At 38.5% G+C, this 11,162-nt stretch overlaps 1 protein-coding gene across 8 annotated transcripts in view; it reads right to left on the bottom strand.

Annotated features, from left to right (window-relative positions):
* The window catches only part of LOC127863864 (uncharacterized), a 143,385-nt gene that overhangs the window by 48,905 nt on the left and 83,318 nt on the right, over positions 1–11,162 (bottom strand). The gene's annotated exons all lie outside the window — the stretch shown is intronic.

Below are 11,162 nucleotides of genomic sequence, written 5' to 3'. Positions count from 1 at the left end.
ATATTAAAACATCAGAAGTGAATGCAAACATACATTTGAAAAAAAAATGCATCATACCCAATCTGTTAGGATTATCTTGTGTTGGCAGAGATTACATAAATATATACATTACACCAATTGTTTGCACAACGGGTGAGGGACAAACGACAACTCTGCTAAGAGCTTGCAATTACACTATTATTGATGCTATGGGTCCGTTTTGGTGAAAGTCTAAATTATAAACACAAACTTAAGAAAATTAATCAATCGAAATAACGTTTAACCCATAATAATTGTCACAAAACAATCACATCAACATTAGAAAACTTTACTTCATCAATGAAAATGACATGTTACAGCATAAAATGAATACATCTACATTGAACATTGAAACAAGTCTTACATATCAAATGAAAAATATGCTACCATATTAATTGGTTCTTGTCCCAGCGCTGTGTTTCCCCAATGACAAAGTACTTTGGCAATTATAATTATAAATATCAACAATGTCATGCACAAATGTTACTACCTGCCAGTAAACAGTGAAATAAGCACTAATAGTACTATTCGGTGTAAGTGTTAATTATAGACACACACTTACTAGAATAAATCAATCGAAATAACGCTAAACCCATGATAACGGTCACAAAACAATCAACATAAAGAGAACTTCATAATAGTTTGTCCGGATACGCTCCAAAACAAGTACCGCTTCGTGAGCATCTGTTACAACAAATGCACAATTGGCAAACACAGTCTTCACATGTGTCACCTTGACAACTATCGCCTTGGGCCGGAATATGATTCATGTCTTTAGTTCTTAGCTCCTTCAGAACGGAGCGCGATGTGCTCCAGTGGACATCGAGCCGCACGTCCTGAATGAATATTTAAATAAAAATACGCACTCATGTTTTAACTTCGTACGATATACAAGTTTAATTTATATGGTATTGACGTGATTGAGCAAAATGGAATAAGAGAAACTTTATTAACTAAGTAAATCATAGTTTTATAGAGAAAAAAAATGTCGAAATGAATTATAATCATTGTGAAAGTAACTTACTCCAAGCCCAAAGGCGACTGTTGCCACAACGATGCGAACTCTTCCGGCCCGGAAATCATTTAGAATTCTCTCCTTCGTGGCGTCCGTTGTTGAAGATGTAAACATTTCAACAACGCAATTTCAGCTACATTGCTCCCCGTCGCAGGACGTGTCAGCGAGTTGAATAACCAACCATGACCACACTTGATATACACACCTGTACGACCTGAAATCGCAAACGGAAGATCTTTTTGACATACATGTAATATAAGATTATTTGTTTATAGGAACACAGACATAGAAAAGCATATTAAACATCGTTGCAAATTTAAGAAACAGTTTAGTTTACCCAATTACTAAGATCTTCACACTATTGTACATAATACATAAATTTTAAACAAACAAGCCAACATTCTGATTAAAACAGAATTGAATTGAATGAAAATAACACACTTGCAGAATATTATAGTCTTTACCAGTGTGGGTGTTGTCTGAAACTGTTGCAGCAACCACACCAGCTCTTCCTCAGCGTGATCAGTCAATATTCTTACCGCCAGTCAAATATTCGGTCTGAAGATTTGATCATACAAATAGTATCATAATTAAAATAGTTATAGCGTTGTATTTAATTATCTGGGTACACTTTTACTAATTTAACTACTAACGCAAATATCTGACGTACACAAGGAGTTTTAATTAAATTGTATGTTATTTATTTTTCAAAGACTACTACAAATTATTATCAAACTATCAGTTAATTAACAGCATGCGTTGTATTATAAATATGCGCATCCGATCAGAAAACGTAAGTAGCTTCTTTAAATAGTTCCCAGATAATTTTAGGAATTGCCTTTCCTCTAAAATAGTGACTTTTACCACCAGGGTATTAGGATGGAGTGACGAAGAATATACAGAAAACCAATCTTAGGACATGTATTGCAAAATGTCGTTAACTTGAACACAAAATCTAAATTAGTCTTAATTAATGCATGACAATTTTAAAGGCATGAGTTAAAAGCACACATGGAAGGCGACATGAAAAAAAAATGCCGGAGGTGAAATGGAAGTGTCTTTTTTTCAAGCAAGTTTCTTTTAATAGCGCTCTCTTAGTCGCGAGAAGGGCACTTTCCTTTCTTTGCAAAAGGACGCTAGGCACAGGAAACGTTAACTGTCAAGTTAACGTGACTCAGATCCCAGCGCACGATTGGCTGACCCGTTACATAAAAGTAGGCAACTTATTGGCACAATTTCCCCCGATTGGATGACCCGTTATGCAAAATGAGTCAACCAAATGGCACAATTCCTATCCGCCTTGTGTTTTTACATAACTTAGAACCAATTTCGATTCATAAAACTGTTTATTAGTGGATACAGTTTTATTTATACGACGTTTGCTGTTAATTGTAATTATATAAAACTTACTGCTAAGCATTTAATATTTGCTGCGAGGATTGTGGTATTTTGTCTCATTTACCTGTCGGGTAATACGCCGACGGATAACGCATAGTCGGACAACAGCAGACCTTGGTGTATATCCTGCTGTACCTTCTCTGTTGCAGTAACTACAAGCAAGGATACATCTGTCAGGCTGCGCAGTTCCCCAATTTGTCGAAACTCTGGTCGGAAATCTTCGCCCCTAATAATGTTATACTGTTAATAAGTACAATTTATGTTTGTTTTGTTCCCATATAGAAAAATATTAAGACATAATTGTGTTAACATATCGGTATAAACAAAAACATTAATACCTATAACGATGGGTACATAAATATAAACCTATTATACATAATTTAACACGACGTGTAATTACATAAGTACTGCTAAACAAGTCGCCTGATCTTAATGGGTACTGTGTACACGTAATGCTTTAAGTATTATTCTACCACGGCACGTGACTTGTTTTCTATATACACAGAAGGAAAACTACTGTTGGTTATTACCACGATAAACCAACGGTTAGTTAAAGTGACGTCACTTTGATTGTCCGCTCACTGTTTATGAATGAAGACGACGTCATTTTATTTTTAATTGTTGTGGTGACGTCAATGTAATCGTGTTAAAATCGAAATAATCGACGAGTAACCGTTGGTTATTGCGGTATTAACCAAATGTATGTCGTTCCGATGCTTGTTACTAAAGCTCCATTGGTCATTGTCGGCTCAGGTACTACTTAGGTGTACCCCGGGTACTCTTAAGTATACTTACATGTACCCCGGGTACGGTAAATATAGTTAATCGTACCCGGTCGATATTAGACTGTACCCGAGTTGTATTCCCGCCTAAAATCCTATGTCGTGAAACGCGCTACCGATTATCTTAAACAAACTTCTCTTTAAAAAAAAAACTGCGTCAACAAGCTTTGTGAGTATGAGTTTCGATAATATAGAGGCCATTTTACAGAAAATTGACATACATGTGAATATATTTAATTAAAAAAAATAGCCGACAACGACCGATTAAGCTTTAAATTTCCCGGGTACGTTTTAGTATATTTACCGTACCCGGGGTCCATGTAAGTATACTAAAGAGTACCCGGGGTACATGTAAGTAGTACCCGAGCCGACAATGACCAATCGAGCGTGGTTTAATTCCTACGCATCGGAACTCCATACCGTTGGTTATTACCGCAATAACCAACGGTTACCCGTCGATTATTTCTTAATTTGCGTATGGTGTTTCGTATCGACGATGTTTAGTTCTTTTGTATTAAAACACGTACCATTGCGACACACAATGAGCTTCATCAACGGCCAGCAGGCATAGTCTTTCTTTCATCTCTGGGCTGGGGATGAGTTTGCGCCAGGTTGGGGATCGCAGGGCCTCCGGTGTGGTACTGCAGCGTAGACTGCAAGATGGCTGATAAGAGGGCTGCCCGTAAACCGTACGTCGATGCAAAATTCCGGTATACACAGAGGCTGGTTTGGGAAGGCCTCAACGATCTATGTCGAAGAGACGCGATACGTCACAATGACGGAAATACGATTGTGGCATTCTGGAAATCAGACTTGTTGAAGTTCTTTCAACGCAACCATCCGAAGTACATTATACTAGGTCATCGACTAATATCATGTAAGCTTACTCAATTACTTGACTACTATTTACGTCCCACGATGGTTCTACTTGTACGCTTTTAAGCAACATCAACATACGTATATATCATCTTTGTGTGGGGGGCTTGGGTGCGTGCGTGTGCATTCAGTTCTTCTCAGATGTCCTTAAACAGTATCTGATATATCTTTCCAGCAATCAACGGATGGTTGCCAGAACGTCTGAGAAATGACCTCATGTGGAATCAATCTTCGAGGTGGGATCGGTAACAACCTGAAGGCGGACCTTGTCAACGAATTCCTAAATCGAGAGTTTAAAGGTAATTCAAATATAAAACGTTTCTGAACGAATGACATTTGGCAGCATGCTATTTGAAATATCTTAGAGTCTTGCTTATACACGGACCCAATTAAGTCAAAGTCTATGGAGATATTCTATATCTTTTAATAGTTATGCATTTTTATTTTATCTATTTAATTAATAAAAACGACCGTGCTACATTTGCATTGTTATTTTTATCAGAGAGCATTAGCTCGGTTGGAGCCAGAGCGACTGCGGACACCCTGGAGAGGCACGGAAAGATTTCCGGTGGCTTCTCCAGAGAAGTTCAGGAGACTTACACCAACCTTGTCGAGAGTTGCGTCAAACAGTTCTCCGGGAAAAAAGAATTCCGCCGGGAAGAGGACTTAAAAGCCATCGTCACATTTTAACAAGCAGAGAATCTATGCAGAGTCGTCAGGACGAGGTCCCACAAAACATTTACAAATATGCAAAGCGAAAAACGATCGGTATTGCGGAAAACGTTTGTGACAAAGATGAGGCAGCTTTCGCAGAAATTGGACAGTAGACGGAAGATGGTTGGTTGAAGTGGTTGTTCGTTAATTATGTACATATGGGAAATTACAAGTGCATGATTGTATTTTGTTATACAATACATCTCTATATGCAAAACAATTTTATTTTGTTGTCATATTTAGTTATTACTCATATTGTGTTGCATATACACTTCAACACCGATATTTCGAAGTCATCGGGACCGTTAAAAAAACTTCGGATTAATGATAATTCGAAATAAACGTTTGACAGAAGACTCCTTTGATTCTCTAAAAATAAAACGCTATGGACTTCGCATGGTTCGGTTACACGCTACTATTAATAATTGTTTTACTTAAAAACGTAAACTAGTCAGATAGCAAGAGATTGCTTCTAACGAAGGAATAAAACGATTATTTTCTTCTTTTTTATTTTCCTCTAACTACAGAACATATAAAATAGAATCAATAGCACAAAGTATCAGAACCTTGTTAGAGCCATGTTGACAGTGTGTTTGCCGGAACACCAAATTATATGCTATTTGCAGACGACAAGGTGTAATTATCGGCTTTAGACAAAGGTGTGAACTTACGCTTAGTGTTTTGCAGTTTTGTCTTCGGATTAAAGATTGATAATTAGGTGCGAATTTTATTGTTGGTACCGAAAGAATCACTTCGAATTAACGATTTCTTCGGTTTAACGAAGTTCGGATTAACAATGAAATTTTACATTAAACAAAGAAGAACCAAAATCGGGACCCGAAAAATACTTCGAAATAATGGTGACTTCGGATTATCGGTGTTCGAAATAACGGTGTTGAAGTGTAATTCTAAATTATTATTTGTATTGTGTTACGTATAATGTTGAATATATTTCTTTCCGCATAATATTTACTTTTTTATTTTATATTATATATAATTTTACTCCGTTATGTTGCACAGCTTAAACGAAATGACTGCCGTTGTTCATTTAATTATATAAAGGACATTCTGATAGTCTTCTTGTTATATAAATCAACGTATGAAATGAAAACATACTATCGTAACATATTTTATGAGCATCATTTCGGGTTGTAGAAACCACACTAAGAAAATCTAATGTAAATAGCTTCGTTGGCCGTTACATGAACTAAGTTTACCAGTTTATTATTACACTCACCACATAAACAAATGCGACATGAGGTATAATAATACCAATACAGACAAAATACAACACATACAACACAAATATTAACAAAACAAAACATGTTGTGTGCCGGATGGCTAACGTATACTGTTCAAAACTGCATTAAAAAACTTGCTTATATTCAGAAGTGTTATGTAGCCTTAAGTCGACAACGATATCGAATATTCGATACAGAATAACCTGTTTCAAATTTCAACAAAGAAATGCCAACGAGAATAGGGGTGTCATTGTATTCAATATAGATATGACACAAATAACGGTACCAATAGATATTACACGTCAATCAAATGAGGATTGATACAATAAATATTGTTTACAAAGATATTGTATACGGATGAAGGATTCTTATTAAAAATAAGATATAATGATAAAATTAGTTACCATATGTATGCGTTTAAAAATTTTAATCTCAAGTTTTTAATCTATTACGGGAATTATTTTGCGTTTGCTTCAAACACGAGTCGAGAAGGCCACAGGTACAAACGGTCTATGGACGCTTAATTACCGGTTAACGTTAGCAGAAGGATATGATTTCCGTTAGCGAATTTGTAAAAATATATAATAAATGTGTATAAATTATACTCAGACGTTAAACGTTTTTTTTCCGAGCGAGTATCATACGTTGTCAAGTATAAGGCGTGTGGAAGAGTGCAACGATACACTACGGAGCATGTAACAAATATGTGGTGCTATATTATTCGATAGCGCGCAATATTATTGTGAATAAATTCTACTGAGATATGCAACATTGTATTTCTTTGAGCGAGAGTCAACCTTTGTCAAGTTAAAGGTATGTGAAGGAGCTATACAATGCGCTTCAGAGCAAAAACAACACATGCGCCATGTCTATTTGGAGTTATATGTGCCGAAACCATGAATCGTGCACTTTTTGGAAATAATTGAACAGCGTTTATGGCAATATATGTGTATAAATTATACTAAAACGCGCAACGTTGTCTGTCCCCTAGCGGGTATAATCCATTGTCAAGTCTGAGGCATGTGATTGAGTGCAACAATACACAACGGGGCATTAGCAGAATATGTGCAACATCTTGTGGTGTTATATTTTCCGATAGCGCAATGTGCAATATCTAGTTGGAGTTACATGACCAACGATGTGCAACGATGTCTTACCCTCTGCCAGTATTTACCACTGTAAAGTTAAAGGCTTGTAAATAACTCACACAACACGCCTCGGCGCAAAAACAACGCACGTGTAATATCTATTTGGAGTACTATTTTCAATTGCACGGGTGAAAGGCACAGAATGTGCATAATCTAGTTGGGATTTCCTGACCAGGGTGTATCGGACATATGCTAGGCGTGTGATTCCGTAAAATATTTCATTTCGGACCATTCACACCACCTGTGCTCTATCGGACTGGACTTGATTTTTTCCATAGTACAGAAAGTGCTATATCTATTTTGAGTTCTATTTATCCTCAAACGCGCAACGGTGTCTGTCCACGAGCGGGTACAAACAATCGTGCAGTCTGAGGCATGTGAATGAGTGCAACAATACGCTGCGGGGCATTAACAGAATATGGGCAACATCTTTTTTGGTGTTATATGTTGCGGTATATAGCGCGCAATGTGCAATATCTAGTTGGAATTACATAACCATGGTGCAAAGGCAATGCATATGTACACATTTTGCTTCGATGTCCAACGATGTCTTGCTCTCTGCCAGTATTTACCACTGTTAATTTAAAGGCTTGTAAATAACTCACACAACACGCCTCGGTGCAAAAACAACGCACGTGTTATATCTATTTGGAGTACTATTTTCAATTGCACGGGTGAAAGGCACAGAATGTGCATAATCTAGTTGGGATTTCCTGACCAGGGTGTATCGGACATATGCTAGGCGTGTGATTCCGTAAAATATTTCATTTCGGACCATTCACACCACCTGTGATCTATCGGATTGGACTTGATTTTTTCCATAGTACAGAAAGTGCTATATCTATTTTGAGTTCTATTTATCCTCAAACGCGCAACGGTGTCTGTCCACGAGCGGGTATAAACCATCATGCAGTCTGAGGCATGTGAATGAGTGCAACAATACGCTGCGGGGCATTAACAGAATATGGGCAACATCTTTTTGGTGTTATATGTTGCGATATATATAGCGCGCAATGTGCAATATCTAGTTGGAATTTCATAACCATGGTGCAAAGGCAATGCATATGTACATATTTTGCTTCGATGTCCAACGATGTCTTGCTCTCTGCCAGTATTTACCACTGTAAAGTTAAAGGCTTGTAAATAACTCACACAACACGCCTTGGCGCAAAAACAACGCACGTGTAATATCTATTTGGAGTACTATTTTCAATTGCGCGGGTGAATGGCACAGAATGTGCATAATCTAGTTGGGATTTCCTGACCAGGGTGTTCGGACATATGCTAGGCGTGTGATTCCGTAAAATATTTCATTTCGGACCATTCACATCACCTGTGCTCTACCGGATTGGACTTGATTGTTTCCATAGTACAGAAAGTGCTATATCTATTTTGAGTTCTATTTATCCTCAAACGCGCAACGGTGTCTGTCCACGAGCGGGTATAAACCATCGTGCAGTCTGAGGCATGTGAATAAGTGCAACAATACGCTGCGGGGCATTAACAGAATATGGGCAACATCTTTTTTGGTGTTATATGCTGCGGTATATATAGCGCGCAATGTGCAATATCTAGTTGGAATTACATGACCATGGTGCAAAGGCAATGCATATGTACACATTTTGCTTCGATGTCCAACGATGTCTTGCTCTCTGCCAGTATTTACCACTGTAAAGTTAAAGGCTTGTAAATAACTCACACAACACGCCTCGGTGAAAAAACAACGCACGTGTTATATCTATTTGGAGTACTATTTTCAATTGCACGGGTGAATGGCAAAGGATGTGCATAATCTAGTTGGGATTTCCTGACCAGGGTGTATCGGACATATGCTAGGCGTGTGATTCCGTAAAATATTTCATTTCGGACCATTCACACCACCTGTGCTCTATCGGATTGGACTTGATTTTTTCCATAGTACAGAAAGTGCTATATCTATTTTGAGTTCTATTTATCCTCAAACGCGCAACGGTGTCTGTCCACGAGCGGGTATAAACCATCATGCAGTCTGAGGCATGTGAATGAGTGCAGCAATACGCTGCGGGGCATTAACAGAATATGGGCAACATCTTTTTGGTGTTATATGTTGCGATATATATAGCGCGCAATGTGCAATATCTAGTTGGAATTACATAACCATGGTGCAAAGGCAATGCATATGTACATATTTTGCTTCGATGTCCAACGATGTCTTGCTCTCTGCCAGTATTTACCACTGTAAAGTTAAAGGCTTGTAAATAACTCACACAACACGCCTTGGCGCAAAAACAACGCTCGTGTAATATCTATTCGGAGTACTATTTTCAATTGCACGGGTGAATGGCACAGAATGTGCATAATCTAGTTGGGATTTCCTGGCCAGGGTGTTCGGACATATGCTAGGAGTGTGATTCCGTAAAATATTTCATTTCGGACCATTCACATCACCTGTGCTCTACCGGATTGGACTTGATTGTTTCCATAGTACAGAAAGTGCTATATCTATTTTGAGTTCTATTTATCCTCAAACGCGCAACGGTGTCTGTCCACGAGCGGGTATAAACCATCGTGCAGTCTGAGGCATGTGAATAAGTGCAACAATACGCTGCGGGGCATTAACAGAATATGGGCAACATCTTTTTTGGTATTATATGTTGCGGTATATGTAGCGCGCAATGTGCAATATCTAGTTGGAATTACATGACCATGGTGCAAAGGCAATGCATATGTACACATTTTGCTTCGATGTCCAACGATGTCTTGCTCTCTGCCAGTATTTACCACTGTTAATTTAAAGGCTTGTAAATAACTCACATAACACGCCTCGGTGCAAAAACAACGCACGTGCAATATCTATTTGGAGTACTATTTTCAATTGCACGGGTGAATGGCACAGAATGTGCATAATCTAGTTGGGATTTCCTGGCCAGGGTGTATCGGACATATGCTAGGCGTGTGATTCCGTAAAATATTTCATTTCGGACCATTCACACCACCTGTGCTCTATCGGATTGGACTTGATTTTTTCCATTGTACAGACAGTGCTATATCTATTTTGAGTTCTATTTATCCTCAAACGCGCAACGGTGTCTGTCCACGAGCGGGTATAAACCATCATGCAGTCTGAGGCATGTGAATGAGTGCAGCAATATATGTTGCGGTATATGTAGCGCGCAATGTGCAATATCTAGTTGGAATTACATGACCATGGTGCAAAGGCAATGCATATGTACACATTTTGCTTCGATGTCCAACGATGTCTTGCTCTCTGCCAGTATTTACCACTGTTAATTTAAAGGCTTGTAAATAACTCACATAACACGCCTCGGTGCAAAAACAACGCACGTGTTATATCTATTTGGAGTACTATTTTCAATTGCACGGGTGAATGGCACAGAATGTGCATAATCTAGTTGGGATTTCCTGGCCAGGGTGTATCGGACATATGCTAGGCGTGTGATTCCGTAAAATATTTCATTTCGGACCATTCACACCACCTGTGCTCTACCGGATTGGACTTGATTGTTTCCATAGTACAGAAAGTGCTATATCTATTTTGAGTTCTATTTATCCTCAAACGCGCAACGGTGTCTGTCCACGAGCGAGTATAAACCATCGTGCAGTCTGAGGCATGTGAATGAGTGCAACAATACGCTGCGGGGCATTAACAGAAAATGGGCAACATCTTTTTGGTGTTATGGATACTATGAAACTCTTATTACAGAGTTGGTGGGTGGCTGACCTGTGATATGATGCGTCTCTCTGTTCCATTTCCGGCCTCTCCTGCACTTGGTGCGAACACCGAGTTATCCATGACAGGGTCACTGAATAACACGGAATGAGCACCATGGATAGCGTCACTCACTTTGCAATTAACACTGCCTATTTCACTCACTACACTCTTTGTTGACTCATTCGACCCACCAGAAATACCCTTGTTTTTTGCAATACCCTTGTTTTTGGCAGCTATCTTCTGTTCATTTTTAGTTGG

Source organism: Dreissena polymorpha, unplaced genomic scaffold (assembly GCF_020536995.1).
Source record: "Dreissena polymorpha isolate Duluth1 unplaced genomic scaffold, UMN_Dpol_1.0 chrUn051, whole genome shotgun sequence".
Classification (NCBI taxonomy): Eukaryota; Metazoa; Mollusca; class Bivalvia; order Myida; family Dreissenidae; genus Dreissena; species Dreissena polymorpha.
This window is presented reverse-complemented; position numbering and strand designations above follow the sequence as displayed.